Below are 27,767 nucleotides of genomic sequence, written 5' to 3'. Positions count from 1 at the left end.
TCCTCTGATCCACCCTCCCCACACCTAACATGCGGGGTGGTGCCGTGGCTCCTGTTTGGTAAACAGGAGATCCTGGGTTCAAATCCCAGCAGTGCCTTGCAGACGGCAGCTTGGATCTTTTTGCTCTCCCTTGGACCTGAGGCCCTTACAGTGCCTCTGCCTTTCAAACGACACTGCAATTATGCAGAGACCCGAGGGCCTGTCCTTCCTGCAGAGAGAGCATGCGCTCTCTTACCGTTGGACATCCACAGACCCTGAAGGTCAGCCTTCACTCGGCTCTGCTGGCTTTCGTGTTGGGCTATGTGGTGCAATGGATAGCGCATTGGACTTCTAGACTGCCAGAAGAGGCCATTCAGAGGTTGTGGGTTCAAGTCCCACCAGAGTTGTGGATTTTGGCTTTCTGGTTACTCTCATACTGTGCAGTGTTGCCCTCAGGCAGTAGAAATTTGTAGACATTCTCTTTTAAGCGTACCAGCACCTGCCCTGCCTCTGGATGTTTTGACCCTCTGAGTCACCCTCCCGACAGCCTTGCATGCGGTTTGGCGCCGTGGCTTAGTTGGTTAAAGCGCCTGTCTCGTAAACAGGAGATCCTGCGTTCAAATCCCAGCGGTGCCTTGGGCGGCGTTCCAGTCCAGCAAGCGCAAGCTTTTCCAAAAGCGACCCGCAAACATGGATAGCGAGGGCAGTGAGTGGCTACTTTTGCAAACCGCCCCGACTCAGTTGTCGGCAAACGCCTTAAAGCTGTCCAGCGCCCGGTCAGCCAACCCCTGGCCTCTTCTCTTGGAGCCTGGATCGTCTGAGTTGCCCTCCCGGAGGGCAATTGTGCAGCCAGGCTATTCTAGTTAACAGGAGATCCTGCGTTTGAATCCCATGGATGGTTTGGTTGCACGCCACAATACAGCCGAGCTCGTGCTTTACCAAAAAAAAACAGACGGCGAAAGGGGACACAGAGGAGCTTGAGGACAGTGGGCGGTTTCTCCTGTATCATTACCCTCTCACCTGCTTTTGAAGAATAGCATTCAGGCTAACTTTCCCCACCAAAGAGGCGCTGTGGCTTAACTGGTCAAAGCGCCTGTCTCGTAAACAGGAGATCCTGGGTTCGAATCCCAGCGGTGCCTTTCCACTGGTGGCTGTCTCTGGCCTTTATGTTGGATTGGAGACCCTGACGACACTATGTTTTTGAACCGTGCCTCAATTGTGCAAAGACCTGAGGACCTGTCTTTCTGCCCAAACAGCGTGCCACTTGGTGTAGCTGGACGGGCACAAATCTGTAAGTAAAGCCCTCAGTGGACCAGCCTGACATACCGATGGGCTCTGCGGCGCAGTGGATAGCGCATTGGACTTCTAGACTGCCAGATGAGGCCATTCAAAGGTTGTGGGTGCAAGTCCCACCAGAGTCGTGCTTTTTGCCATTTTGTTAAGCCCATACTGCGCAGTGTTGCCCTCGGACAGCAGAAACCATTTTGAGGCCTCGAATCCCAGCGGTGCCTTGGGCGGCGCTCCAGTCCAGCAAGCATGCCTCAATTGTGCACAGACCAGTCTTTCTGCCCACACAGCTTGCCACTCGGCCGAGCAGGACAGGCCCAGGCTGGCATACCTACAGGCTCTTTGGCGCAATGGATAGTGCATTGGATTTCAAGACTCCCAGATGAGGTTGTAGTTGTGGGTTCGAGTCCCACCAGAGTCGTGCGTTTTGGCATTTTGTTAAGCCCGTTCTGCGCCGTGTTGCCCTCTACAGCAGAAACCATTTTGAGGCCTCCTGTTCTCAGCATACATTGATTTAAAAAAAATGTCAATATTTAAAAGGTAGCAAAACATGCCCAAGAACCAATTTAGTGAGGTATGGCTATCACTGTCTTGCATCAAGTGGAGGCAGCAGGACGTTCATATTGTTGATCCATGCATCCTCTGAGCCACCCTCCCGACAGCCTTGCATGTGGTTTGGCGCCGTGGCTTGGTTGGTTAAAGCTCCTGTCTTGTAAACAAGAGATCCTGGGTTCAAATCCCAGCTGCGTTCCAATCGTGCATGTGCAAGCTTTTTCGAAAGCGACCCGCAAACAGGGATAGCGAGTGATTAATTTTGCAAACCGCCCCGACTCAGTTGTTGGCAAACGCCTTAAAGCTGTCCAGCGCACGGTCAGCCAACCCCTGGCCGCTTCTCTGGGAGCCTGGATCGTCTGAGTCGCCCTCCCGGAGGGCGATTGTGCGGCCAGGCTAGTCTAGTAAACAGGAGATCCTGCGTTTGAATCCCAGCGATGCCTTTGGTTGCCAAAAAACGGATGGCGAAAGGGGACACAGAGGAGCTTGAGGACAGCGGGCAGTTTCTGCTGCAACATTACCCTCGCACCTGCTTTTGAAGAATAGAAGTCAGGCTAACTTTCCCCACCAAGGAGGTGCCGTGGCTTAGCTGGTCAAAGCGCCTGTCTTGTAAACAGGAGATCCTGGGTTCAAATCCCAGCGGTGCCTTGTAGACGGCAGCTTGGATCTTTTTGCTCTCCCTTGGACCTGAGGCCCTTACAGTGCCTCTGCCTTTCAAACGACACTGCAATTATGCAGAGACCCGAGGGCCTGTCCTTCCTGCAGAGAGAGCACGCGCTCTCTTACCGTTGGACGGCCACAGACCCGGAAGGTCAGCCTTCACGCGGCTCTGCTTCTCCCCATGTTGGGCTCTGTGGCGCAATGGATAGCGCATTGGACTTCTAGACTGCCAGAAGAGGCCATTCAGAGGTTGTGGGTTCAAGTCCCACCAGAGTTGTTGATTTTGGCTTTCTGGTTACTCTCATACTGTGCAGTGTTGCCCTCAGGCAGTAGAAATTTGTAGACATTCTCTTTTAAGCGTACCAGCACCTGCCCTGCCTCTGGATGTTTTGACCCTCTGAGTCACCCTCCCGACAGCCTTGCATGCGGTTTGGCGCCGTGGCTTAGTTGGTTAAAGCGCCTGTCTCGTAAACAGGAGATCCTGCGTTCAAATCCCAGCGGTACCTTGGGCGGTGTTCCAGTCCAGCAAGCGCAAGCTTTTCCAAAAGCGACCCGCAAACATGGATAGCGAGGGCAGTGAGTGGTTACTTTTGCAAACCGCCCCGACTCAGTTGTCGGCAAACGCCTTAAAGCTGTCCAGCGCCCGGTCAGCCAACCCCTGGCCTCTTCTCTTGGAGCCTGGATCGTCTGAGTTGCCCTCCCGGAGGGCAATTGTGCGGCCAGGCTATTCTAGTTAACAGGAGATCCTGCGTTTGAATCCCATGGATGGTTTGGTTGCACGCCACAATACAGCCGAGCTCGTGCTTTACCAAAAAAAACAGACGGCGAAAGGGGACACAGAGGAGCTTGAGGACAGCGGGCGGTTTCTCCTGCATCATTACCCTCTCACCTGCTTTTGAAGAATAGCATTCAGGCTAACTTTCTCCACCAAGGAGGCGCCGTGGCTTAGTTGGTCAAAGCGCCTGTCTAGTAAACAGGAGATCCTGGGTTCAAATCCCAGCGGTGCCTTCGGTGGCGCTCCAGTCCAGCAAGCGTCCCTCAATTGTACCTGTCTTTCTGCCCACACAGCTTGCCACTTGACAGAGCCGGACAAGCCCAGCCCAGCATACCTACAGGCTCTGTGGTGCATTGGATTTCTAGACTCCCAGATGAGGTTGTGGGTTTGAGTACCACCAGAGTCATGCATTTTGTTAAGACCGTTCTGCGCAGTATTGCCCTCGGACAGCAGAAACCATTTTGAGGCCTCCTGTTTCTCAGCGTACGTTGATTTAAAAAAAAAAAGGCAATCATATTTAAAAGGTAGCAAAACATGCCCAAGAGCCAATTCAGTGAGGTATGGCAATCACTGTCTCGCATCAAGTGGAGGCAGCAGGAAGTTCATATTGTTGATTCATGCATCCTCTGAGCCACCCTCCCCACACCTAACACGCGTGGTGGCGCCGTGGCTTAGTTGGTTAAAGCGCCTTTCTAGTAAACAGGAGATCCTGGGTTCAAATCCCAGCGGTGCCTTGTAGACGGCAGCTTGGATCTTTTTGCTCTCCCTTGGACCTGAGGCCCTTACAGTGCCTCTGCCTTTCAAACGACACTGCAATTATGCAGAGACCCGAGGGCCTGTCCTTCCTGCAGAGAGAGCACGCGCTCTCTTACCGTTGGACGGCCACAGACCCGGAAGGTCAGCCTTCACGCGGCTCTGCTTTTCCCCATGTTGGGCTCTGTGGCGCAATGGATAGCGCATTGGACTTCTAGACTGCCAGAAGAGGCCATTCAGAGGTTGTGGGTTCAAGTCCCACCAGAGTTGTGGATTTTGGCTTTCTGGTTACTCTCATACTGTGCAGTGTTGCCCTCAGGCAGTAGAAATTTGTAGACATTCTCTTTTAAGCGTACCAGCACCTGCCCTGCCTCTGGATGTTTTGACCCTCTGAGTCACCCTCCCGACAGCCTTGTATGCGGTTTGGCGCCGTGGCTTAGTTGGTTAAAGCGCCTGTCTCGTAAACAGGAGATCCTGCGTTCAAATCCCAGCGGTACCTTGGGCGGCGTTCCAGTCCAGCAATCGCAAGCTTTTCCAAAAGCGACCCGCAAACATGGATAGCGAGGGCAGTGAGTGGTTACTTTTGCAAACCGCCCCGACTCAGTTGTCGGCAAACGCCTTAAAGCTGTCCAGCACCCGGTCAGCTAACCCCTGGCCTCTTCTCTTGGAGCCTGGATCGTCTGAGTTGCCCTCCCGGAGGGCAATTGTGCGGCCAGGCTATTCTAGTTAACAGGAGATCCTGCGTTTGAATCCCATGGATGGTTTGGATGCACGCCACAATACAGCCGAGCTCGTGCTTTACCAAAAAAAACAGACGGCGAAAGGGGACACAGAGGAGCTTGAGGACAGCGGGCGGGTTCTCCTGCATCATTACCCTCTCACCTGCTTTTGAAGAATAGCATTCAGGCTAACTTTCTCCACCAAGGAGGCGCCGTGGCTTAGCTGGTCAAAGCGCCTGTCTCGTAAACAGGAGATCCTGGGTTCGAATCCCAGCGGTGCCTTTCCACTGGTGGCTGTCTCTGGCCTTTCTGTTGGATTGGAGACCCTGACGACACTATGTTTTTGAACCGTGCCTCAATTGTGCAAAGACCTGAGGACCTGTCTTTCTGCCCAAACAGCGTGCCACTTGGTGTAGCTGGACGGGCACAAATCTGTAAGTAAAGCCCTCAGTGGACCAGCCTGGCATACCGATGGGCTCTGCGGCGCAGTGGATAGTGCATTGGACTTCTAGACTGCCAGATGAGGCCATTCAAAGGTTGTGGGTGCAAGTCCCACCAGAGTCGTGCTTTTTGCCATTTTGTTAAGCCCATACTGCGCAGTGTTGCCCTCGGACAGCAGAAACCATTTTGAGGCCTCGAATCCCAGCGGTGCCTTGGGCGGCGCTCCAGTCCAGCAAGCATGCCTCAATTGTGCACAGACCAGTCTTTCTGCCCACACAGCTTGCCACTCGGCCGAGCAGGACAGGTCCAGGCTGGCATACCTACAGGCTCTGTGGCGCAATGGATAGCGCATTGGATTTCAAGACTCCCAGATGAGGTTGTAGTTGTGGGTTCGAGTCCCACCAGAGTCGTGCGTTTTGGCATTTTGTTAAGCCCGTTCTGCGCCGTGTTGCCCTCGGACAGCAGAAACCATTTTGAGGCCTCCTGTTCTCAGCGTACATTGATTAAAAAAAAATGTCAATCATATTTAAAAGGTAGCAAAACATGCCCAAGAACCAATTTAGTGAGGTATGGCTATCACTGTCTTGCATCAAGTGGAGGCAGCAGGACGTTCATATTGTTGATTCATGCATCCTCTGAGCCACCCTCCCGACAGACTTGCATGTGGTTTGGCGCCGTGGCGATCATGAAGAGGATAATGAGGCTATGGACAATGATGGTGAGATACAGGATGAAACAGAAAAGGTGGATACAAGTAACAATAACACAACAGAAGAAATGGAGACAATAACAGAACACAAAGATACAACATGCAGTCAAGTGACGGGAGAAGTGGAAAAGTGTTGCAATATGGAGAAAGATGATCATTGGATTGTGGAGATATCGGAAACACAGAAAGAACAGCTGGAAAAAGACAATGGCAAAACAAATGAACTGAGTGATACATGGACATCTTTGGACTTATCAAACACACAAATGGACGTAAGTGAGAGAATGGATGAGCAAAATACTGAAGAACACGAGCAAGCAAATGGATTGCAAGTAAGAAGAAGAAAAATTAAGGTAACTCCAAATCTAAAATTTGTAAGGAACAGATTGAGTAAAAAGAGTGAACTGATAAAGACTATGCGTGATGCGTCTAGGGGAAAAGAAAGTGCGGATTGATGGGACTGATATGTAATGTTTTTCATTTATGTATGTTTTTAAGTATTGTTTCTATTAATGTAAGAGGTTTATCGAATGTCGGAAAATTTGACAAGGTTAAGGAGCAGTGTAAAAAACAAAATCTTATATTTATACAAGAGACAAACTGGAATGAAGCTATAATGGATGATTTTAAAAGGGGATGGACAGGAAATATATTTTATAATAATGGTGATGGAAGGATGGGGAGAGGGGTTGCCATTTTAGTTAAAAAAATGTATGTAATGATGTCGAAGAAATATATAATGACAAAGAAGGGAAATGTTTAGCGATTAAGATTAAGGAAAATAATATGGTTTTATGTAACATTCATGCTCCGGTAGTAGGAAAAGAAAAGAAGGAATTCTTTAATAGGCTAAAGGGTTTAATGACTTTATGGGGAGAAACTATTTTAATTGGTGATTTTAACACGGTCTTGAACAGAATTGATTTAGCAGATGGCATGATTTTTAAGAGTGACAGTGGGAGAAAAGAGTTGGAGAACTTAATGGATGAGCATGAAGTAGTTGACATGGAGAATAAGAAATGAGGGAAGAAGAGAATATTCAAGAAGACAAATAGTAGGTAATATTTTAAAACAAAGTAGAATTGATTTTATTCTATACAAGAGAAAACTGGGCGATTTTATACAGAGTGTTTATTACAAAGAAACAGCTTTGAGTGATCACAAGTTTTTCATTTTGAATATTGATTTTAACGAAGCTGAAAGAGGTAATGGGGTATGGATCTTAAACACAGAAATTTTAAAAATAAAATCTTATAGAAAGACAATAGTGGATATAATAAATACAGAAAAACAGAATAGGATGTATCAAGAAGATAAACGAATATGGTGGGATAATACAAAATATGAAATTAAAAAGTATACTATAGAAATTATTAAATTAATACAAAAAGCTAAAAGAAATAAAGAAGTGGAGGTTAGAAAAGAACTAAATGATAAATTGAACCAAGAAAATGTAGATATAGAAAAAATAATAAACTTGGAAGAAGAATTACGAAACATAGAAGAAAAGAAATGTAGAGGTGCTATGGTTAGAAGTAAAGCAAAATATCTTGTAGAAGGCGAGAAATGTACAAAATTCTTTTTTAGTTTAGAAGAAAGTAAGGGAAATGTAGAAATCATAAGAGAATTAAAGAAGAAAAATGGTGAAAAAATAAAAGAAGCACAGGATATTTTGAAAGAAGTTAGAAATTTTTATGAAGGCCTTTTTAAAAAAGGTCAAATAAATGAAAAAGAAGAACAATTTTTATTGGAACAAATTGAGGAAAGTATAACAGAAGATGATAGAAATATGTGTGATGAAGAAATACAAATAGAAGAAATTAAGGAAGCTATAATGCAATTAAATAATGGGAAAAGCCCAGGTTTAGATGGATTAGTATCTGAATTTTATAAAGTTTTTAAAGATGTTTTAGCACCAATTTTAAAGGAAATCTTTGAAGTAATTTTTGAAAAGAAAGAAGCTACACATTTAATGAGAATAGGTTTAGTGAAATTAATATATAAGAAAAAAGGTGGAAAAAATGATTTGATTAACTACAGACCCCTTACGATGTTAAATAAAGATTTTAAAGTATTAGCCAAGGTTTTAGCAAACAGACTTACAGTATTTTTCAATTGTTTACACACAATTTTGAAAACCGGGTTCTTTTTTCAAAATATAATCACAATTATCCAAACACCACACTCAATTTGCAAAATTCCTAGATTGTTTGCAAAATGACACACTTCAGTCAAAACATACACATTTCAGTCAAAATATATACACATATTTGTGAAAATGCTATTAGTTTTCATTTAACCAACACAGTCCTCAATGATCAGACACTATTGCAGACAGTTTCACACTGCTGTGATAAATAAAAAACTAATTTTAGGAAATAGCATGTGCTAGATTTTTGGGCAGACATTGTTATGTAAGGGATCATTTCGATGACAAAACAAAATAGTGACAAACCCACAACATTCATCATGATTAGTTTGAGATATAGGGAGAATGAACACAAATAGGCCTACTATAAACTTACCAAGCACTGCACAACACTGATGCTGCAGACTGAATATTTCAAGTATTTATTTCAATTCAAGAAATACAGTATTTCTTACCATAATCAGTTACAGTAATCAACCAACAATGAAATCAATGAAACAAATAAAATCTGTAGACAAATAAAAATTACTGCATGAAGTACATACAGTTTGACTCTGGAAAAAAAAGCAACACAACTACTGTAACTATTCCTCATCTCTCCGTCTGGCTGGATCAGGCCATAAGATTTCATCCACATCATTTTTGATGAATACAGGTGAACTCACCTGCTGCCTAGCACACCTGAGTGCTGCGTTTTCAAATTAGCACATGTGTGCTTCCACACCTTGTGGATGTGTTTATCCAATTTGTTCATTAGTGTGGTCATTGGCAATCCGGGGCTTTGTAATGACAAGGAAGTAACCTCACAATCCTTATCTGTGTCTAAGGTGTCGAAATGTGTGTAGAGTTTTACAAATCACTGTGTGTAATGTTTTGCAAAAAGAGTGAAGCAGACATTGTGTTTAATGTTGTGCAAATCTGTGGCGGTGTTTTGCTCCTTGGAGTAGAATTTTGCAAATTGTGTGGAAATGTTTATTTTAGAGTGTAAACAATCGTAAAAAACTGTAAAAAGATTTTACCGAGTATTATTAAAACTAGTCAGGCATATGGAGTGAAAGGAAAAGACATCACAGATATAACAAGCAGTATAAGAGATGTAATACAATATATGAAAGAAGAAAAGAAAGAGGGATATGTAATTAGTGTTGATTTTGAGAAAGCATTTGACAGAGTTGAACATAATTTTTTATTTGGGGTTTTAAAAAAGTTTGGGTTTGGAGAAAAGTTTTTAAGATGGATGAAGTGTTTGTATAATGGTGCTATGAGTTGTATTAAATGTAATGGTTTTATTACAGAATGCTTTAGTATAACAAGATCCATAAAACAGGGATGTCCACTATCTGCTCAGCTGTACAGTCTAGTGACTGAAGCTTTGGGTCTAGCTATAATGAAGGAAAAAAGAATAAATGGAATTAAAATTGTAGAGATGAAAGAAGAACAGAAAATTTACCAGTATGCGGATGACACTACATTAATTTTAAAGGATATTGAAAGTGTGACAAATGCTATGGAAATTATTAAAAAATATTGTGATGGATCAGGTGCTAAAGTAAATATGGAAAAAACTGTGGTTATGAGAATTGGGAATGTATGCATTTTACCAGATGCTTTTAATTTCAAAAATCAGCAAGAAATTAAGATTTTAGGGATAACAATGGGAGAAAATGAAAAGAGAGTTAATGAAATAATGTGGGATGAAATAATAGGAAGAATGGAAAGGAGGTTGGAATGGTGGAAACAAAGGAGGTTGAATTTAATGGGAAAGATTTTAATTGTAAATACGCTGATGTTGTCGAAAATGTGGTACATCTTAGGAGTCATCCCTATGGAACACTGGCATGTACAAAGAATAAAAAAATGTGTCCTGAATTTTATTTGGGAAGGGAAACCACCAAGAATTGCGTATAATGTTTTAATAGGTGCAACAGATGAAGGTGGAATGGGATTGATAGACCCAGAAATAAGAAAGAAAAGCTTGAGAGTTAAACTGGTGAAAAGGTTTTTAAACAAGGATTTTAAAGCAGAATGGAAGCATGTAATGAGGTATTATCTTAACAAATGTGGTGGTTTTAATATAAATGATGACATTTTATGGATGAAACTGAAACAGAACATGATGACTGGAATTCCTGATTTTTACAAAGAGGTTTTACAAGCATGGGCAGAGTTTTTAAATTTGGTTGAGTTTAAACCTGAAGGAAGAAAAATGTTATGAAATCAACCATTGTTTTTAAATGCTAATATTTTAACACAAGAGAAAGAAGTATTTTTTAAACATTGGTTGAAGGCTGGTGTATGTCAAGTCAAAGATGTTTTATATGAGATAAAAGAAGGTTTTTTACCAAGCCAAGTAATTGTTGATGCTATGGATGAGATTGGTGAAGATTTTAAAAGAGAAACTCTGGAGAAACAGTTTGAAATAGTGAAAAGTGCAATACCTAAAGAATGGATAGAGAAAATTGAACAGAATGATAAAAGCAATGATAATGTGAAAGTGGTTTTAAAAGAAAAAGCCAAAGACTTTCAGGAATGTACTTTTAAAAAATTTTATGTATGTTTTAGAAACAAAGTGTACAAAAGACCAGTCGCAGAACAGTTCTGGAAAAGGATTTTTGTGGATATTGATGAGGAAGGAATTTGGAAAAATTTAAAGTGGAAATATTTAGACACAAAACTTGAATGCTTGGATTATTTTATCAGACACAATGTGATATTCACTGAAACAAAGCTGGCACAAATTGGAAGCAGTGATAATGCAATATGTAAAGTATGTGAATTAGAAAATGAAAGTAGTATGCACTTGTTTTTAAAATGTGCTAAATTAAATACTTTTATGGTAAAGTTAAAAGAAATGATAAAACAGATGATGACAAATAGAGAAGAGGAAATTGAGAGAGATTCAGAATGGTGTAAAATGTTTTTATTTGGTTTTAATGGAAGTAAAACAAAGATGGTCAATCTTTTTTTATCTGTTGCAAGAAATGTTATTTGGGAAAGGAGAAACATTGTGAAAAACAAACGTGCAAAAATAGATGTTTGGAAAATGTACAAAAGAAAACGGGAACAATATATTAGAACTGCTGAAGAATATTTTAAAATGGAAGAGAACAAGATTGTTTTTTACAAAACTTTTATTTTAAATAATCCTTTTATTATGGACAGCCCAGATGGTACTAAACTAGAGTTGCCTGAATGATTCTGTTTTGATCCCCTTATTTAATTTAAAGTTTTTTTTTTAATTTTATTTATTTATTTATTTTCTCACTTATCTTCTTATCCCTGTGTACACATGTAATTGTGTAATAAATCACTGTGAACTGTAATATGTAATATATGTATATGACCTGTTGTATGTCATGATGATTTAAAATGTGTGTATGTATATATATATATATGTATATTTTTAATAAAAAAAAAAAAAAAAAAAGAGCGCCCGATCTCGTCTAATCTCGGAAGCTAAGCAGCGTCGGGCCTGCTTAGTACTTGGATGGGAGACCGCCTGGGAATACCAGGTGCTGTAAGCTTTTGCCTTTTCTTCACTATTTATATAATATGCTGGCTTTTACGGAGGCTGATCTTTAAATAGCCCACTTTTTGGAGCAGCCCTCGCTTACGGCCATACCGCGCTGAGAGCGCCCGATCTCGTCTGATCTCGGAAGCTAAGCAGCGTCGGGCCTGCTTAGTACTTGGATGGGAGACCGCCTGGGAATACCAGGTGCTGTAAGCATTTGCCTTTTCTTCACTATTTATATAATATGCTGGCTTTTAGAAAGACGTGTTTTACCGCTCTATTTATTACAATCATTTAAATGTATTATAGAGTTTTAAGTGTTTTACATGTTTTTTAGGCCATTTTATTACTCTTAACATTTTAAGTGAGTGTGTGTCTTTAAAAATGGATGGTTGGCCTGCCATGTGACTAGACACATGACAGGAAGCAGGAAGTACAACTGTATAAGAGAGCAGCATGACAAACAAAGGACAGTCACCAAACTGTTGGATTGAGGAGTTGCTAATTTTAGAGCTCACCTTTCCATTCACCACCTGCAAACTTTGGATTACACTTTCTGTGGATTGTATATACACCGGTGGACACTCACATTGGACTTATCAACACACTGGGATTCTTGGACTGTTTTTAGGGTATGGACAAATGAACTGTATTCTTTTAACAGCGTTTACCTCGTTTTATTGTGTTGTTTTAAAGTCTTTTATGTGAACCTTGTAAATAAACCAAATCTATTTAAACCAATCTTCTTTTATGTCTCATTCTTTTAACCACTAGTCATCTCTCACAGTTAAATCTGACCCCATTTTAGTCTTGTAACTCGGCTGATAAGGCCGATTGTTACACTTGGATGGGAGACCGCCTGGGAATACCAGGTGCTGTAAGCTTTTGCCTTTTCTTCACTATTTATATAATATGCTGGCTTTTACGGAGGCTGATCTTTAAATAGCCCACTTTTTGGAGCAGCCCTCGCTTAAGGCCATACCGCGCTGAGAGCGCCCGATCTCGTCTGATCTCGGAAGCTAAGCAGCGTCGGGCCTGCTTAGTACTTGGATGGGAGACCGCCTGGGAATACCAGGTGCTGTAAGCATTTGCCTTTTCTTCACTATTTATATAATATGCTGGCTTTTAGAAAGACGTGTTTTACCGCTCTATTTATTACAATCATTTAAATGTATTATAGAGTTTTAAGTGTTTTACATGTTTTTTAGGCCATTTTATTACTCTTAACATTTTAAGTGAGTGTGTGTCTTTAAAAATGGATGGTTGGCCTGCCATGTGACTAGACACATGACAGGAAGCAGGAAGTACAACTGTATAAGAGAGCAGCATGACAAACAAAGGACAGTCACCAAACTGTTGGATTGAGGAGTTGCTAATTTTAGAGCTCACCTTTCCATTCACCACCTGCAAACTTTGGATTACACTTTCTGTGGATTGTATATACACCGGTGGACACTCACATTGGACTTATCAACACACTGGGATTCTTGGACTGTTTTTAGGGTATGGACAAATGAACTGTATTCTTTTAACAGCGTTTACCTCGTTTTATCGTGTTGTTTTAAAGTCTTTTATGTGAACCTTGTAAATAAACCAAATCTATTTAAACCAATCTTCTTTTATGTCTCATTCTTTTAACCACTAGTCATCTCTCACAGTTAAATCTGACCCCATTTTAGTCTTGTAACTCGGCTGATAAGGCCGATTGTTACACTTGGATGGGAGACCGCCTGGGAATACCAGGTGCTGTAAGCTTTTGCCTTTTCTTCACTATTTATATAATATGCTGGCTTTTACGGAGGCTGATCTTTAAATAGCCCACTTTTTGGAGCAGCCCTCGCTTAAGGCCATACCGCGCTGAGAGCGCCCGATCTCGTCTGATCTCGGAAGCTAAGCAGCGTCGGGCCTGCTTAGTACTTGGATGGGAGACCGCCTGGGAATACCAGGTGCTGTAAGCATTTGCCTTTTCTTCACTATTTATATAATATGCTGGCTTTTAGAAAGACGTGTTTTACCGCTCTATTTATTACAATCATTTAAATGTATTATAGAGTTTTAAGTGTTTTACATGTTTTTTAGGCCATTTTATTACTCTTAACATTTTAAGTGAGTGTGTGTCTTTAAAAATGGATGGTTGGCCTGCCATGTGACTAGACACATGACAGGAAGCAGGAAGTACAACTGTATAAGAGAGCAGCATGACAAACAAAGGACAGTCACCAAACTGTTGGATTGAGGAGTTGCTAATTTTAGAGCTCACCTTTCCATTCACCACCTGCAAACTTTGGATTACACTTTCTGTGGATTGTATATACACCGGTGGACACTCACATTGGACTTATCAACACACTGGGATTCTTGGACTGTTTTTAGGGTATGGACAAATGAACTGTATTCTTTTAACAGCGTTTACCTCGTTTTATCGTGTTGTTTTAAAGTCTTTTATGTGAACCTTGTAAATAAACCAAATCTATTTAAACCAATCTTCTTTTATGTCTCATTCTTTTAACCACTAGTCATCTCTCACAGTTAAATCTGACCCCATTTTAGTCTTGTAACTCGGCTGATAAGGCCGATTGTTACACTTGGATGGGAGACCGCCTGGCAATACCAGGTGCTGTAAGCTTTTGCCTTTTCTTCACTATTTATATAATATGCTGGCTTTTACGGAGGCTGATCTTTAAATGGCCCACTTTTTGGAGCAGCCCTCGCTTACGGCCATACCGCGCTGAGAGCGCCCGATCTCGTCTGATCTCGGAAGCTAAGCAGCGTCGGGCCTGCTTAGTACTTGGATGGGAGACCGCCTGGGAATACCAGGTGCTGTAAGCTTTTGCCTTTTCTTCACTATTTATATAATATGCTGGCTTTTAGAAAGACGTGTTTTACCGCTCTATTTATTACAATCATTTAAATGTATTATAGAGTTTTAAGTGTTTTACATGTTTTTTAGGCCATTTTATTACTCTTAACATTTTAAGTGAGTGTGTGTCTTTAAAAAATGGATGGTTGGCCTGCCATGTGACTAGACACATGACAGGAAGCAGGAAGTACAACTGTATAAGAGAGCAGCATGACAAACAAAGGACAGTCACCAAACTGTTGGATTGAGGAGTTGCTAATTTTAGAGCTCACCTTTCCATTCACCACCTGCAAACTTTGGATTACACTTTCTGTGGATTGTATATACACCGGTGGACACTCACATTGGACTTATCAACACACTGGGATTCTTGGACTGTTTTTAGGGTATGGACAAATGAACTGTATTCTTTTAACAGCGTTTACCTCGTTTTATCGTGTTGTTTTAAAGTCTTTTATGTGAACCTTGTAAATAAACCAAATCTATTTAAACCAATCTTCTTTTATGTCTCATTCTTTTAACCACTAGTCATCTCTCACAGTTAAATCTGATCCCATTTTAGTCTTGTAACTCGGCTGATAAGGCCGATTGTTACACTTGGAAGGGAGACCGCCTGGGAATACCAGGTGCTGTAAGCTTTTGCCTTTTCTTCACTATTTATATAATATGCTGGCTTTTATGGAGGCTGATCTTTAAATAGCCCACTTTTTGGAGCAGCCCTCTCTTACGGCCATACCGCGCTGAGAGCGCCCGATCTCGTCTGATCTCGGAAGCTAAGCAGCGTCGGGCCTGCTTAGTACTTGGATGGGAGACCGCCTGGGAATACCAGGTGCTGTAAGCTTTTGCCTTTTCTTCACTATTTATATAATATGCTGGCTTTTACGGAGGCTGATCTTTAAATAGCCCACTTTTTGGAGCAGCTCTCGCTTACGGCCATACCGCGCTGAGAGCGCCCGATCTCGTCTGATCTCGGAAGCTAAGCAGCGTCGGGCCTGCTTAGTACTTGGATGGGAGACCGCCTGGGAATACCAGGTGCTGTAAGCTTTTGCCTTTTCTTCACTATTTATATAATATGCTGGCTTTTAGAAAGACGTGTTTTACCGCTCTATTTATTACAATCATTTAAATGTATTATAGAGTTTTAAGTGTTTTACATGTTTTTTAGGCCATTTTATTACTCTTAACATTTTAAGTGAGTGTGTGTCTTTAAAAAATGGATGGTTGGCCTGCCATGTGACTAGACACATGACAGGAAGCAGGAAGTACAACTGTATAAGAGAGCAGCATGACAAACAAAGGACAGTCACCAAACTGTTGGATTGAGGAGTTGCTAATTTTAGAGCTCACCTTTCCATTCACCACCTGCAAACTTTGGATTACACTTTCTGTGGATTGTATATACACCGGTGGACACTCACATTGGACTTATCAACACACTGGGATTCTTGGACTGTTTTTAGGGTATGGACAAATGAACTGTATTCTTTTAACAGCGTTTACCTCGTTTTATCGTGTTGTTTTAAAGTCTTTTATGTGAACCTTGTAAATAAACCAAATCTATTTAAACCAATCTTCTTTTATGTCTCATTCTTTTAACCACTAGTCATCTCTCACAGTTAAATCTGATCCCATTTTAGTCTTGTAACTCGGCTGATAAGGCCGATTGTTACACTTGGATGGGAGACCGCCTGGGAATACCAGGTGCTGTAAGCTTTTGCCTTTTCTTCACTATTTATATAATATGCTGGCTTTTACGGAGGCTGATCTTTAAATGGCCCACTTTTTGGAGCAGCCTTCGCTTACGGCCATACCGCGCTGAGAGCGCCCGATCTCGTCTGATCTCGGAAGCTAAGCAGCGTCGGGCCTGCTTAGTACTTGGATGGGAGACCGCCTGGGAATACCAGGTGCTGTAAGCTTTTGCCTTTTCTTCACTATTTATATAATATGCTGGCTTTTAGAAAGACGTGTTTTACCGCTCTATTTATTACAATCATTTAAATGTATTATAGAGTTTTAAGTGTTTTACATGTTTTTTAGGCCATTTTATTACTCTTAACATTTTAAGTGAGTGTGTGTCTTTAAAAAATGGATGGTTGGCCTGCCATGTGACTAGACACATGACAGGAAGCAGGAAGTACAACTGTATAAGAGAGCAGCATGACAAACAAAGGACAGTCACCAAACTGTTGGATTGAGGAGTTGCTAATTTTAGAGCTCACCTTTCCATTCACCACCTGCAAACTTTGGATTACACTTTCTGTGGATTGTATATACACCGGTGGACACTCACATTGGACTTATCAACACACTGGGATTCTTGGACTGTTTTTAGGGTATGGACAAATGAACTGTATTCTTTTAACAGCGTTTACCTCGTTTTATCGTGTTGTTTTAAAGTCTTTTATGTGAACCTTGTAAATAAACCAAATCTATTTAAACCAATCTTCTTTTATGTCTCATTCTTTTAACCACTAGTCATCTCTCACAGTTAAATCTGACCCCATTTTAGTCTTGTAACTCGGCTGATAAGGCCGATTGGTACACTTGGATGGGAGACCGCCTGGGATTACCAGGTGCTGTAAGCTTTTGCCTTTTCTTCACTATTTATATAATATGCTGGCTTTTACGGAGGCTGATCTTTAAATAGCCCACTTTTTGGAGCAGCCCTCGCTTACGGCCATACCGCGCTGAGAGCGCCCGATCTCGTCTGATCTCGGAAGCTAAGCAGCGTCGGGCCTGCTTAGTACTTGGATGGGAGACCGCCTGGGAATACCAGGTGCTGTAAGCTTTTGCCTTTTCTTCACTATTTATATAATATGCTGGCTTTTACGGAGGCTGATCTTTAAATAGCCCACTTTTTGGAGCAGCCCTCGCTTACGGCCATACCGCGCTGAGAGCGCCCGATCTCGTCTGATCTCGGAAGCTAAGCAGCGTCGGGCCTGCTTAGTACTTGGATGGGAGACCGCCTGGGAATGCCAGGTGCTGTAAGCATTTGCCTTTTCTTCACTATTTATATAATATGCTGGCTTTTAGAAAGACGTGTTTTACCGCTCTATTTATTACAATCATTTAAATGTATTATAGAGTTTTAAGTGTTTTACATGTTTTTTAGGCCATTTTATTACTCTTAACATTTTAAGTGAGTGTGTGTCTTTAAAAATGGATGGTTGGCCTGCCATGTGACTAGACACATGACAGGAAGCAGGAAGTACAACTGTATAAGAGAGCAGCATGACAAACAAAGGACAGTCACCAAACTGTTGGATTGAGGAGTTGCTAATTTTAGAGCTCACCTTTCCATTCACCACCTGCAAACTTTGGATTACACTTTCTGTGGATTGTATATACACCGGTGAACACTCACATTGGACTTATCAACACACTGGGATTCTTGGACTGTTTTTAGGGTATGGACAAATGAACTGTATTCTTTTAACAGCGTTTACCTCGTTTTATCGTGTTGTTTTAAAGTCTTTTATGTGAACCTTGTAAATAAACCAAATCTATTTAAACCAATCTTCTTTTATGTCTCATTCTTTTAACCACTAGTCATCTCTCACAGTTAAATCTGACCCCATTTTAGTCTTGTAACTCGGCTGATAAGGCCGATTGTTACACTTGGATGGGAGACCGCCTGGGAATACCAGGTGCTGTAAGCTTTTGCCTTTTCTTCACTATTTATATAATATGCTGGCTTTTACGGAGGCTGATCTTTAAATAGCCCACTTTTTGGAGCAGCCCTCGCTTACGGCCATACCGCGCTGAGAGCGCCCGATCTCGTCTGATCTCGGAAGCTAAGCAGCGTCGGGCCTGCTTAGTACTTGGATGGGAGACCGCCTGGGAATACCAGGTGCTGTAAGCATTTGCCTTTTCTTCACTATTTATATAATATGCTGGCTTTTAGAAAGACGTGTTTTACCGCTCTATTTATTACAATCATTTAAATGTATTATAGAGTTTTAAGTGTTTTACATGTTTTTTAGGCCATTTTATTACTCTTAACATTTTAAGTGAGTGTGTGTCTTTAAAAATGGATGGTTGGCCTGCCATGTGACTAGACACATGACAGGAAGCAGGAAGTACAACTGTATAAGAGAGCAGCATGACAAACAAAGGACAGTCACCAAACTGTTGGATTGAGGAGTTGCTAATTTTAGAGCTCACCTTTCCATTCACCACCTGCAAACTTTGGATTACACTTTCTGTGGATTGTATATACACCGGTGGACACTCACATTGGACTTATCAACACACTGGGATTCTTGGACTGTTTTTAGGGTATGGACAAATGAACTGTATTCTTTTAACAGCGTTTACCTCGTTTTATCGTGTTGTTTTAAAGTCTTTTATGTGAACCTTGTAAATAAACCAAATCTATTTAAACCAATCTTCTTTTATGTCTCATTCTTTTAACCACTAGTCATCTCTCACAGTTAAATCTGACCCCATTTTAGTCTTGTAACTCGGCTGATAAGGCCGATTGTTACACTTGGATGGGAGACCGCCTGGGAATACCAGGTGCTGTAAGCTTTTGCCTTTTCTTCACTATTTATATAATATGCTGGCTTTTACGGAGGCTGATCTTTAAATAGCCCACTTTTTGGAGCAGCCCTCGCTTAAGGCCATACCGCGCTGAGAGCGCCCGATCTCGTCTGATCTCGGAAGCTAAGCAGCGTCGGGCCTGCTTAGTACTTGGATGGGAGACCGCCTGGGAATACCAGGTGCTGTAAGCATTTGCCTTTTCTTCACTATTTATATAATATGCTGGCTTTTAGAAAGACGTGTTTTACCGCTCTATTTATTACAATCATTTAAATGTATTATAGAGTTTTAAGTGTTTTACATGTTTTTTAGGCCATTTTATTACTCTTAACATTTTAAGTGAGTGTGTGTCTTTAAAAATGGATGGTTGGCCTGCCATGTGACTAGACACATGACAGGAAGCAGGAAGTACAACTGTATAAGAGAGCAGCATGACAAACAAAGGACAGTCACCAAACTGTTGGATTGAGGAGTTGCTAATTTTAGAGCTCACCTTTCCATTCACCACCTGCAAACTTTGGATTACACTTTCTGTGGATTGTATATACACCGGTGGACACTCACATTGGACTTATCAACACACTGGGATTCTTGGACTGTTTTTAGGGTATGGACAAATGAACTGTATTCTTTTAACAGCGTTTACCTCGTTTTATCGTGTTGTTTTAAAGTCTTTTATGTGAACCTTGTAAATAAACCAAATCTATTTAAACCAATCTTCTTTTATGTCTCATTCTTTTAACCACTAGTCATCTCTCACAGTTAAATCTGACCCCATTTTAGTCTTGTAACTCGGCTGATAAGGCCGATTGTTACACTTGGATGGGAGACCGCCTGGCAATACCAGGTGCTGTAAGCTTTTGCCTTTTCTTCACTATTTATATAATATGCTGGCTTTTACGGAGGCTGATCTTTAAATGGCCCACTTTTTGGAGCAGCCCTCGCTTACGGCCATACCGCGCTGAGAGCGCCCGATCTCGTCTGATCTCGGAAGCTAAGCAGCGTCGGGCCTGCTTAGTACTTGGATGGGAGACCGCCTGGGAATACCAGGTGCTGTAAGCTTCTGCCTTTTCTTCACTATTTATATAATATGCTGGCTTTTAGAAAGACGTGTTTTACCGCTCTATTTATTACAATCATTTAAATGTATTATAGAGTTTTAAGTGTTTTACATGTTTTTTAGGCCATTTTATTACTCTTAACATTTTAAGTGAGTGTGTGTCTTTAAAAAATGGATGGTTGGCCTGCCATGTGACTAGACACATGACAGGAAGCAGGAAGTACAACTGTATAAGAGAGCAGCATGACAAACAAAGGACAGTCACCAAACTGTTGGATTGAGGAGTTGCTAATTTTAGAGCTCACCTTTCCATTCACCACCTGCAAACTTTGGATTACACTTTCTGTGGATTGTATATACACCGGTGGACACTCACATTGGACTTATCAACACACTGGGATTCTTGGACTGTTTTTAGGGTATGGACAAATGAACTGTATTCTTTTAACAGCGTTTACCTCGTTTTATCGTGTTGTTTTAAAGTCTTTTATGTGAACCTTGTAAATAAACCAAATCTATTTAAACCAATCTTCTTTTATGTCTCATTCTTTTAACCACTAGTCATCTCTCACAGTTAAATCTGATCCCATTTTAGTCTTGTAACTCGGCTGATAAGGCCGATTGTTACACTTGGAAGGGAGACCGCCTGGGAATACCAGGTGCTGTAAGCTTTTGCCTTTTCTTCACTATTTATATAATATGCTGGCTTTTATGGAGGCTGATCTTTAAATAGCCCACTTTTTGGAGCAGCCCTCTCTTACGGCCATACCGCGCTGAGAGCGCCCGATCTCGTCTGATCTCGGAAGCTAAGCAGCGTCGGGCCTGCTTAGTACTTGGATGGGAGACCGCCTGGGAATACCAGGTGCTGTAAGCTTTTGCCTTTTCTTCACTATTTATATAATATGCTGGCTTTTACGGAGGCTGATCTTTAAATGGCCCACTTTTTGGAGCAGCCCTCGCTTACGGCCATACCGCGCTGAGAGCGCCCGATCTCGTCTGATCTCGGAAGCTAAGCAGCGTCGGGCCTGCTTAGTACTTGGATGGGAGACCGCCTGGGAATACCAGGTGCTGTAAGCTTTTGCCTTTTCTTCACTATTTATATAATATGCTGGCTTTTAGAAAGACGTGTTTTACCGCTCTATTTATTACAATCATTTAAATGTATTATAGAGTTTTAAGTGTTTTACATGTTTTTTAGGCCATTTTATTACTCTTAACATTTTAAGTGAGTGTGTGTCTTTAAAAAATGGATGGTTGGCCTGCCATGTGACTAGACACATGACAGGAAGCAGGAAGTACAACTGTATAAGAGAGCAGCATGACAAACAAAGGACAGTCACCAAACTGTTGGATTGAGGAGTTGCTAATTTTAGAGCTCACCTTTCCATTCACCACCTGCAAACTTTGGATTACACTTTCTGTGGATTGTATATACACCGGTGGACACTCACATTGGACTTATCAACACACTGGGATTCTTGGACTGTTTTTAGGGTATGGACAAATGAACTGTATTCTTTTAACAGCGTTTACCTCGTTTTATCGTGTTGTTTTAAAGTCTTTTATGTGAACCTTGTAAATAAACCAAATCTATTTAAACCAATCTTCTTTTATGTCTCATTCTTTTAACCACTAGTCATCTCTCACAGTTAAATCTGACCCCATTTTAGTCTTGTAACTCGGCTGATAAGGCCGATTGGTACACTTGGATGGGAGACCGCCTGGGATTACCAGGTGCTGTAAGCTTTTGCCTTTTCTTCACTATTTATATAATATGCTGGCTTTTACGGAGGCTGATCTTTAAATAGCCCACTTTTTGGAGCAGCCCTCGCTTACGGCCATACCGCGCTGAGAGCGCCCGATCTCGTCTGATCTCGGAAGCTAAGCAGCGTCGGGCCTGCTTAGTACTTGGATGGGAGACCGCCTGGGAATACCAGGTGCTGTAAGCTTTTGCCTTTTCTTCACTATTTATATAATATGCTGGCTTTTACGGAGGCTGATCTTTAAATAGCCCACTTTTTGGAGCAGCCCTCGCTTACGGCCATACCGCGCTGAGAGCGCCCGATCTCGTCTGATCTCGGAAGCTAAGCAGCGTCGGGCCTGCTTAGTACTTGGATGGGAGACCGCCTGGGAATACCAGGTGCTGTAAGCTTTTGCCTTTTCTTCACTATTTATATAATATGCTGGCTTTTACGGAGGCTGATCTTTAAATAGCCCACTTTTTGGAGCAGCCCTCGCTTACGGCCATACCGCGCTGAGAGCGCCCGATCTCGTCTGATCTCGGAAGCTAAGCAGCGTCGGGCCTGCTTAGTACTTGGATGGGAGACCGCCTGGGAATACCAGGTGCTGTAAGCATTTGCCTTTTCTTCACTATTTATATAATATGCTGGCTTTTAGAAAGACGTGTTTTACCGCTCTATTTATTACAATCATTTAAATGTATTATAGAGTTTTAAGTGTTTTACATGTTTTTTAGGCCATTTTATTACTCTTAACATTTTAAGTGAGTGTGTGTCTTTAAAAATGGATGGTTGGCCTGCCATGTGACTAGACACATGACAGGAAGCAGGAAGTACAACTGTATAAGAGAGCAGCATGACAAACAAAGGACAGTCACCAAACTGTTGGATTGAGGAGTTGCTAATTTTAGAGCTCACCTTTCCATTCACCACCTGCAAACTTTGGATTACACTTTCTGTGGATTGTATATACACCGGTGGACACTCACATTGGACTTATCAACACACTGGGATTCTTGGACTGTTTTTAGGGTATGGACAAATGAACTGTATTCTTTTAACAGCGTTTACCTCGTTTTATCGTGTTGTTTTAAAGTCTTTTATGTGAACCTTGTAAATAAACCAAATCTATTTAAACCAATCTTCTTTTATGTCTCATTCTTTTAACCACTAGTCATCTCTCACAGTTAAATCTGACCCCATTTTAGTCTTGTAACTCGGCTGATAAGGCCGATTGTTACACTTGGATGGGAGACCGCCTGGGAATACCAGGTGCTGTAAGCTTTTGCCTTTTCTTCACTATTTATATAATATGCTGGCTTTTACGGAGGCTGATCTTTAAATAGCCCACTTTTTGGAGCAGCCCTCGCTTACGGCCATACCGCGCTGAGAGCGCCCGATCTCGTCTGATCTCGGAAGCTAAGCAGCGTCGGGCCTGCTTAGTACTTGGATGGGAGACCGCCTGGGAATACCAGGTGCTGTAAGCATTTGCCTTTTCTTCACTATTTATATAATATGCTGGCTTTTAGAAAGACGTGTTTTACCGCTCTATTTATTACAATCATTTAAATGTATTATAGAGTTTTAAGTGTTTTACATGTTTTTTAGGCCATTTTATTACTCTTAACATTTTAAGTGAGTGTGTGTCTTTAAAAAATGGATGGTTGGCCTGCCATGTGACTAGACACATGACAGGAAGCAGGAAGTACAACTGTATAAGAGAGCAGCATGACAAACAAAGGACAGTCACCAAACTGTTGGATTGAGGAGTTGCTAATTTTAGAGCTCACCTTTCCATTCACCACCTGCAAACTTTGGATTACACTTTCTGTGGATTGTATATACACCGGTGGACACTCACATTGGACTTATCAACACACTGGGATTCTTGGACTGTTTTTAGGGTATGGACAAATGAACTGTATTCTTTTAACAGCGTTTACCTCGTTTTATCGTGTTGTTTTAAAGTCTTTTATGTGAACCTTGTAAATAAACCAAATCTATTTAAACGAATCTTCTTTTATGTCTCATTCTTTTAACCACTAGTCATCTCTCACAGTTAAATCTGACCCCATTTTAGTCTTGTAACTCGGCTGATAAGGACGATTGTTACACTTGGATGGGAGACCGCCTGGGAATACCAGGTGCTGTAAGCTTTTGCCTTTTCTTCACTATTTATATAATATGCTGGCTTTTACGGAGGCTGATCTTTAAATAGCCCACTTTTTGGAGCAGCCCTCGCTTACGGCCATACCCCCACCTGAGGCGCTAGAGAGCAAACAGGAAGTGAGTTGGCAGTTTGTAGTGTGCAGTAGGTGAGATAGGCTCACCATTTTTCTGGGTGTTTTTTCACATTTATTTTGTTTGTTTTTTAGTTAGAAAAAGTTTTTTTTGAGGAAGGTTTTTTTTAACCCCAAACAGGTCTTTCTGTTTGGGGTTTGAGACAACCAAAATATGGATTTAATGGACAAAGAACACGGACTGGTAAAACAACATGAGATGGGAAATGCGGAACCAGGATTTGTTGCAGACATAACTGAAAGGAATATAAATGAAAGACATGGAGAAAACAATAATGAAACGTGGGCGACGGTGGTTTCAAGGAGGAAACAAGAAAGAAAAACAACTGGACAAGAACGAAAAGGAGATCTACAATCAACTGAAGGTATTGGAATTGAGAAAGAAGTTGGAGAAAAAAGAAATGTTTTATCTCAACGACAACAAATGATAAAGAAATTAAGCAAACAAACAAGGTATCAGAGGGAATACAAGAAAGAAGCAACATTAACAATGACTGTTAAAGATATAGAAAATATAACAATACTAATGATAATTAAAGCAGTTGAAGAGAAAGTTGGAATGGGAAAATTGATCGGACTGAGAAGAAAAAATAATTATGATTTTGAAATGACTATGGAAAGTGAGATGGACTGTGATTTGCTGTTGAATGGAATAATAATAAACGGACAAGAATGTGAGATAAGGAAATTGTGTGCAACAGAAAGAATGGTGTCTTTCTTGAGTCTGCCCAGCTATATAGAAGATGAGGAAATCAGTCAAAAACTAATCAATTGGGGTGTAACTCCCATTCTACCACTAAGAAGAAGATATCATCCCGGGACAACGGTGGCAGACGGAACACGATTTTTGAGGGTAAAGTTTCCACAAGAGGTGACGTCTTTACCATACAACACAAGCTTCAGGACTGAAGAAGGAGTGCAGTACTTCAGAGTGATTCACGATAATCAAGTGAAGACATGCAGGATCTGTGTAAGTCCGGAGCATGAAAAAAAGGACTGCCCACAATTCACATGCAGAAATTGTCTTGAGCAGGGGCATTATGCGCGAGACTGTAAAGTCCTGCGGTGCCAAGGCTGCCAAAAGACAATGTTAAGATGCAGATGGAAGACGAGGAAAATGAAGATCCAGGAATGGAAATACAAGAGGTAATGGGAGTTACAACAATTGAGAGGTTAAATGACTCACAAAGGCAGACGCAAGGAGAGGACGAGAAACAAGATGACGAGGAAGAGGAGAACAACAACATAGATGAGAATAAAGAAAAGAAGGAAGATGAAGAACAAGGAATGGAGATGGGAGGAGGAGCGAACAAAGAGGATATAAATTTGATTAAAGAAGGATTTTCTAAGGAACAGGACGATGTGGACACTAATGAACTGGACTACGAAAAAGGACAAGAAAAAGAAAAAGCTGAGGATAAGGGAATAAAGACACTGACTGAGGTAAGAGGAGCAGACAATGGGGGGGAAATTCGTGGAATGGAAAACAAAGGAAAAGAAAGACTGAATAGATGTGTAAAAACAAGAAAAGATGGCTTAGACATTCAACAGGTTCTTAAAAGGCAGAAGATAAGAAGAGAAGAGCAAAAGGAAAGACTGGAGAGGAGGAAAGCTGAAATGGGTGAAGTAAAAAATACTTTTTTGAAAGACAATGAAACGGATTGAATGGTGGGTTTTGGTTTTTCCAATCTTTTCTTTAATGAGCTCTATATCAATTGTATCGCTGAATGCTAGAGGATTATCCAAATGTCAAAAGTTTGAAAGATTAATGTGTCTGACCAAAAAATGTGATGTGCTATGTTTACAAGAAACGAAATGGGAAGATAAAATAAGTGATGAAATTAGAAAATTATGGAACGGAGAAATATATAGTAACTGTGATATGGAAAGGAAGAGAGGGGTAGCTATTTTAATAAGAAAAGGAGTATTTGAAGAAGTAAATATAGATTATAAAGACACAAAGGGAAGAATAATAATTGTTAAATTTGTGTGTAATGGAAAAGAAATGAAAGTGTGTAATATACATGCACCAAATGATGAAAGAGATAAATTTAATTTTTACAGGGATATGAATGAGTTAATAGAAAAACATGACAACATTATGGTGTTAGGTGATTTTAACACTGTAATACAGAGAATTGATGTAGATGATTCAATGGGATTTAGAAGAGATAGAGGGAGGAATGAACTACATAACATAATGGAGAAATATAATATGGTGGATGTGTGGAGAGAGAGGAATGGTATGAAAAGAGAATATTCAAGAAGACAAATTGTTGATAGAGTTCTAAAGCAAAGTAGAATAGACTTATTTTTATGTAAGAAAAAGGAAGCATATTATGTCACTAAGGCGTCTTACAAAAATTATAGTGAGAGTGATCATGATTTTTTATGGATATTGATGAATTTTAATGAGGCTGATAAAGGACCAGGGGTGTGGATATTAAATGCAGAACTTCTAAAAAATGAAATATACAGAATGGAAATAGAAAGTATAATAATTAATAGTGTAAATGAGGAAATGTATGAAATGGAAAAAGGGTTTTGGTGGGACATTCTAAAAAAAAGAATAAAAAAATTCTCAATGGAATATTCAAACAAATGGCAAAAAGTCAAAAAGATGAAAGAAAATAAGATCAAAAAAGAGTGGGATGAAGAAATGAGGAAAGTAAATGAGCATGATGAAAATATTGATAAGATAATAGAATTACAGGAAGAATTAAAGAAAATAGAAGAAGAGAAGTGTAAAGGAGCAATAATAAGAAGTAGGGCGAAAGACATTGTAGAAGGAGAAAGAAGTACGAAATATTTTTATGAATTAGAAAAAACAAGACAGAGAGCAGATATAATAAAAAGTATTAAAACAGAAGATGCGAGGATTGTAGAAGATAAAACAGGAATTTTGGAAGAAGTCAGAGAATTCTATAAGCATTTATTTACCAAAAATGAGATAGTTTTAGAAGATGAGGAATTTGTATTAAGTAAAATACAGGTTAAAGTTAATGAGGGAGACAAAGAAATGTGTGAGAGTGAGATTACGGAATTAGAAATAGGAATTGCAATTGATCAACTGAAAAATGGTAAAAGTCCAGGAATAGATGGATTAACAGCTGAATTTTATAAGGTTTTTAAAGATGTGTTATGTCCAATTTTAAATGAAATATTTATAGATAATTTTAAAAAAGGGAATTTAACGAATAGTATGAAGAAAGGTATGGTGAAAATAATTTACAAGAAAAAAGGTGATAAGAGAGACCTGAAAAACTACAGACCACTAAGCATGTTGAATACAGATTATAAAATATTAGCCAAAATTTTAGCCAATCGATTGAAAATAGTAGTACCAAATATAATTACTACAAATCAAGCATATGCTGTTCTAAAAAGAGATATTACTGATGTCATTAACAATATAAGAGATATGATATGGTACATGAAGGAGGAGAAAGAAACAGGATATATAATAAGTGTGGATTTAGAAAAGGCTTTTGATAGAGTTGAACACAAATACTTGATACATGTGATGGAGAGATTTGGTTTTGGGGAGAATTTTTTAAAATGGATAAAATGTTTATATACAGATATAAGTAGTTGTGTAAAAGTGAATGGTTTTTTAACTAAAGATTTTAAAATAACGAGATCAATCAGACAAGGGTGTCCTATGTCAGCATTATTATACACTTTAGTATCTGAAGCTTTAGGACTGGCAGTAGACCAGGAAAAGAACATAA

General features: G+C 40.6%; 28 non-coding genes across 28 annotated transcripts; all 28 read left to right on the top strand.

Annotated features, from left to right (window-relative positions):
• Window positions 1-541: 541 nt before the first annotated feature.
• On the top strand, window positions 542-615 carry trnat-cgu (transfer RNA threonine (anticodon CGU)). The gene has a single exon. It is a non-coding gene; the product is annotated as a tRNA-Thr (tRNA).
• Window positions 616-1,044: 429 nt separating this feature from the next.
• trnat-cgu (transfer RNA threonine (anticodon CGU)) lies at window positions 1,045-1,118 on the top strand. The gene has a single exon. It is a non-coding gene; the product is annotated as a tRNA-Thr (tRNA).
• Window positions 1,119-2,392: 1,274 nt separating this feature from the next.
• Window positions 2,393-2,466, top strand: trnat-ugu (transfer RNA threonine (anticodon UGU)). The gene has a single exon. It is a non-coding gene; the product is annotated as a tRNA-Thr (tRNA).
• Window positions 2,467-2,665: 199 nt separating this feature from the next.
• Window positions 2,666-2,755, top strand: trnar-ucu (transfer RNA arginine (anticodon UCU)). Its single transcript is given in 2 exon segments — window positions 2,666-2,702; window positions 2,720-2,755. It is a non-coding gene; the product is annotated as a tRNA-Arg (tRNA).
• A 155-nt stretch (window positions 2,756-2,910) lies between these two features.
• On the top strand, window positions 2,911-2,984 carry trnat-cgu (transfer RNA threonine (anticodon CGU)). Its single transcript has one exon. It is a non-coding gene; the product is annotated as a tRNA-Thr (tRNA).
• Window positions 2,985-3,412: 428 nt separating this feature from the next.
• Window positions 3,413-3,486, top strand: trnat-agu (transfer RNA threonine (anticodon AGU)). Its single transcript has one exon. It is a non-coding gene; the product is annotated as a tRNA-Thr (tRNA).
• A 427-nt stretch (window positions 3,487-3,913) lies between these two features.
• Window positions 3,914-3,987, top strand: trnat-agu (transfer RNA threonine (anticodon AGU)). Its single transcript has one exon. It is a non-coding gene; the product is annotated as a tRNA-Thr (tRNA).
• Window positions 3,988-4,186: 199 nt separating this feature from the next.
• trnar-ucu (transfer RNA arginine (anticodon UCU)) lies at window positions 4,187-4,276 on the top strand. The gene is given in 2 exon segments: window positions 4,187-4,223; window positions 4,241-4,276. It is a non-coding gene; the product is annotated as a tRNA-Arg (tRNA).
• Window positions 4,277-4,431: 155 nt separating this feature from the next.
• On the top strand, window positions 4,432-4,505 carry trnat-cgu (transfer RNA threonine (anticodon CGU)). Its single transcript has one exon. It is a non-coding gene; the product is annotated as a tRNA-Thr (tRNA).
• Window positions 4,506-4,933: 428 nt separating this feature from the next.
• On the top strand, window positions 4,934-5,007 carry trnat-cgu (transfer RNA threonine (anticodon CGU)). Its single transcript has one exon. It is a non-coding gene; the product is annotated as a tRNA-Thr (tRNA).
• A 6,625-nt stretch (window positions 5,008-11,632) lies between these two features.
• LOC141326581 (5S ribosomal RNA) lies at window positions 11,633-11,751 on the top strand. The gene has a single exon (XR_012353938.1). It is a non-coding gene; the product is annotated as a 5S ribosomal RNA (ribosomal RNA).
• A 752-nt stretch (window positions 11,752-12,503) lies between these two features.
• On the top strand, window positions 12,504-12,622 carry LOC141326855 (5S ribosomal RNA). Its single transcript, XR_012354201.1, has one exon. It is a non-coding gene; the product is annotated as a 5S ribosomal RNA (ribosomal RNA).
• Window positions 12,623-13,374: 752 nt separating this feature from the next.
• On the top strand, window positions 13,375-13,493 carry LOC141326854 (5S ribosomal RNA). The gene has a single exon (XR_012354200.1). It is a non-coding gene; the product is annotated as a 5S ribosomal RNA (ribosomal RNA).
• A 752-nt stretch (window positions 13,494-14,245) lies between these two features.
• On the top strand, window positions 14,246-14,364 carry LOC141327756 (5S ribosomal RNA). Its single transcript, XR_012355032.1, has one exon. It is a non-coding gene; the product is annotated as a 5S ribosomal RNA (ribosomal RNA).
• A 753-nt stretch (window positions 14,365-15,117) lies between these two features.
• On the top strand, window positions 15,118-15,236 carry LOC141326706 (5S ribosomal RNA). The gene has a single exon (XR_012354059.1). It is a non-coding gene; the product is annotated as a 5S ribosomal RNA (ribosomal RNA).
• An 84-nt stretch (window positions 15,237-15,320) lies between these two features.
• Window positions 15,321-15,439, top strand: LOC141327754 (5S ribosomal RNA). The gene has a single exon (XR_012355030.1). It is a non-coding gene; the product is annotated as a 5S ribosomal RNA (ribosomal RNA).
• A 753-nt stretch (window positions 15,440-16,192) lies between these two features.
• On the top strand, window positions 16,193-16,311 carry LOC141327753 (5S ribosomal RNA). The gene has a single exon (XR_012355029.1). It is a non-coding gene; the product is annotated as a 5S ribosomal RNA (ribosomal RNA).
• A 753-nt stretch (window positions 16,312-17,064) lies between these two features.
• LOC141327752 (5S ribosomal RNA) lies at window positions 17,065-17,183 on the top strand. Its single transcript, XR_012355028.1, has one exon. It is a non-coding gene; the product is annotated as a 5S ribosomal RNA (ribosomal RNA).
• Window positions 17,184-17,267: 84 nt separating this feature from the next.
• LOC141326694 (5S ribosomal RNA) lies at window positions 17,268-17,386 on the top strand. The gene has a single exon (XR_012354048.1). It is a non-coding gene; the product is annotated as a 5S ribosomal RNA (ribosomal RNA).
• A 752-nt stretch (window positions 17,387-18,138) lies between these two features.
• LOC141326580 (5S ribosomal RNA) lies at window positions 18,139-18,257 on the top strand. Its single transcript, XR_012353937.1, has one exon. It is a non-coding gene; the product is annotated as a 5S ribosomal RNA (ribosomal RNA).
• A 752-nt stretch (window positions 18,258-19,009) lies between these two features.
• LOC141326853 (5S ribosomal RNA) lies at window positions 19,010-19,128 on the top strand. Its single transcript, XR_012354199.1, has one exon. It is a non-coding gene; the product is annotated as a 5S ribosomal RNA (ribosomal RNA).
• Window positions 19,129-19,880: 752 nt separating this feature from the next.
• Window positions 19,881-19,999, top strand: LOC141327751 (5S ribosomal RNA). Its single transcript, XR_012355027.1, has one exon. It is a non-coding gene; the product is annotated as a 5S ribosomal RNA (ribosomal RNA).
• Window positions 20,000-20,752: 753 nt separating this feature from the next.
• On the top strand, window positions 20,753-20,871 carry LOC141326705 (5S ribosomal RNA). The gene has a single exon (XR_012354058.1). It is a non-coding gene; the product is annotated as a 5S ribosomal RNA (ribosomal RNA).
• Window positions 20,872-20,955: 84 nt separating this feature from the next.
• On the top strand, window positions 20,956-21,074 carry LOC141327750 (5S ribosomal RNA). The gene has a single exon (XR_012355026.1). It is a non-coding gene; the product is annotated as a 5S ribosomal RNA (ribosomal RNA).
• A 753-nt stretch (window positions 21,075-21,827) lies between these two features.
• Window positions 21,828-21,946, top strand: LOC141327749 (5S ribosomal RNA). Its single transcript, XR_012355025.1, has one exon. It is a non-coding gene; the product is annotated as a 5S ribosomal RNA (ribosomal RNA).
• Window positions 21,947-22,030: 84 nt separating this feature from the next.
• Window positions 22,031-22,149, top strand: LOC141327748 (5S ribosomal RNA). The gene has a single exon (XR_012355024.1). It is a non-coding gene; the product is annotated as a 5S ribosomal RNA (ribosomal RNA).
• An 84-nt stretch (window positions 22,150-22,233) lies between these two features.
• Window positions 22,234-22,352, top strand: LOC141326579 (5S ribosomal RNA). The gene has a single exon (XR_012353936.1). It is a non-coding gene; the product is annotated as a 5S ribosomal RNA (ribosomal RNA).
• A 752-nt stretch (window positions 22,353-23,104) lies between these two features.
• Window positions 23,105-23,223, top strand: LOC141326578 (5S ribosomal RNA). The gene has a single exon (XR_012353935.1). It is a non-coding gene; the product is annotated as a 5S ribosomal RNA (ribosomal RNA).
• The last annotated feature ends 4,544 nt before the right edge of the window (window positions 23,224-27,767 follow it).

The sequence above is a fragment of the Garra rufa genome, chromosome 2 (assembly GCF_049309525.1).
Source record: "Garra rufa chromosome 2, GarRuf1.0, whole genome shotgun sequence".
Taxonomy (NCBI): Eukaryota; Metazoa; Chordata; class Actinopteri; order Cypriniformes; family Cyprinidae; genus Garra; species Garra rufa.
This window is presented reverse-complemented; position numbering and strand designations above follow the sequence as displayed.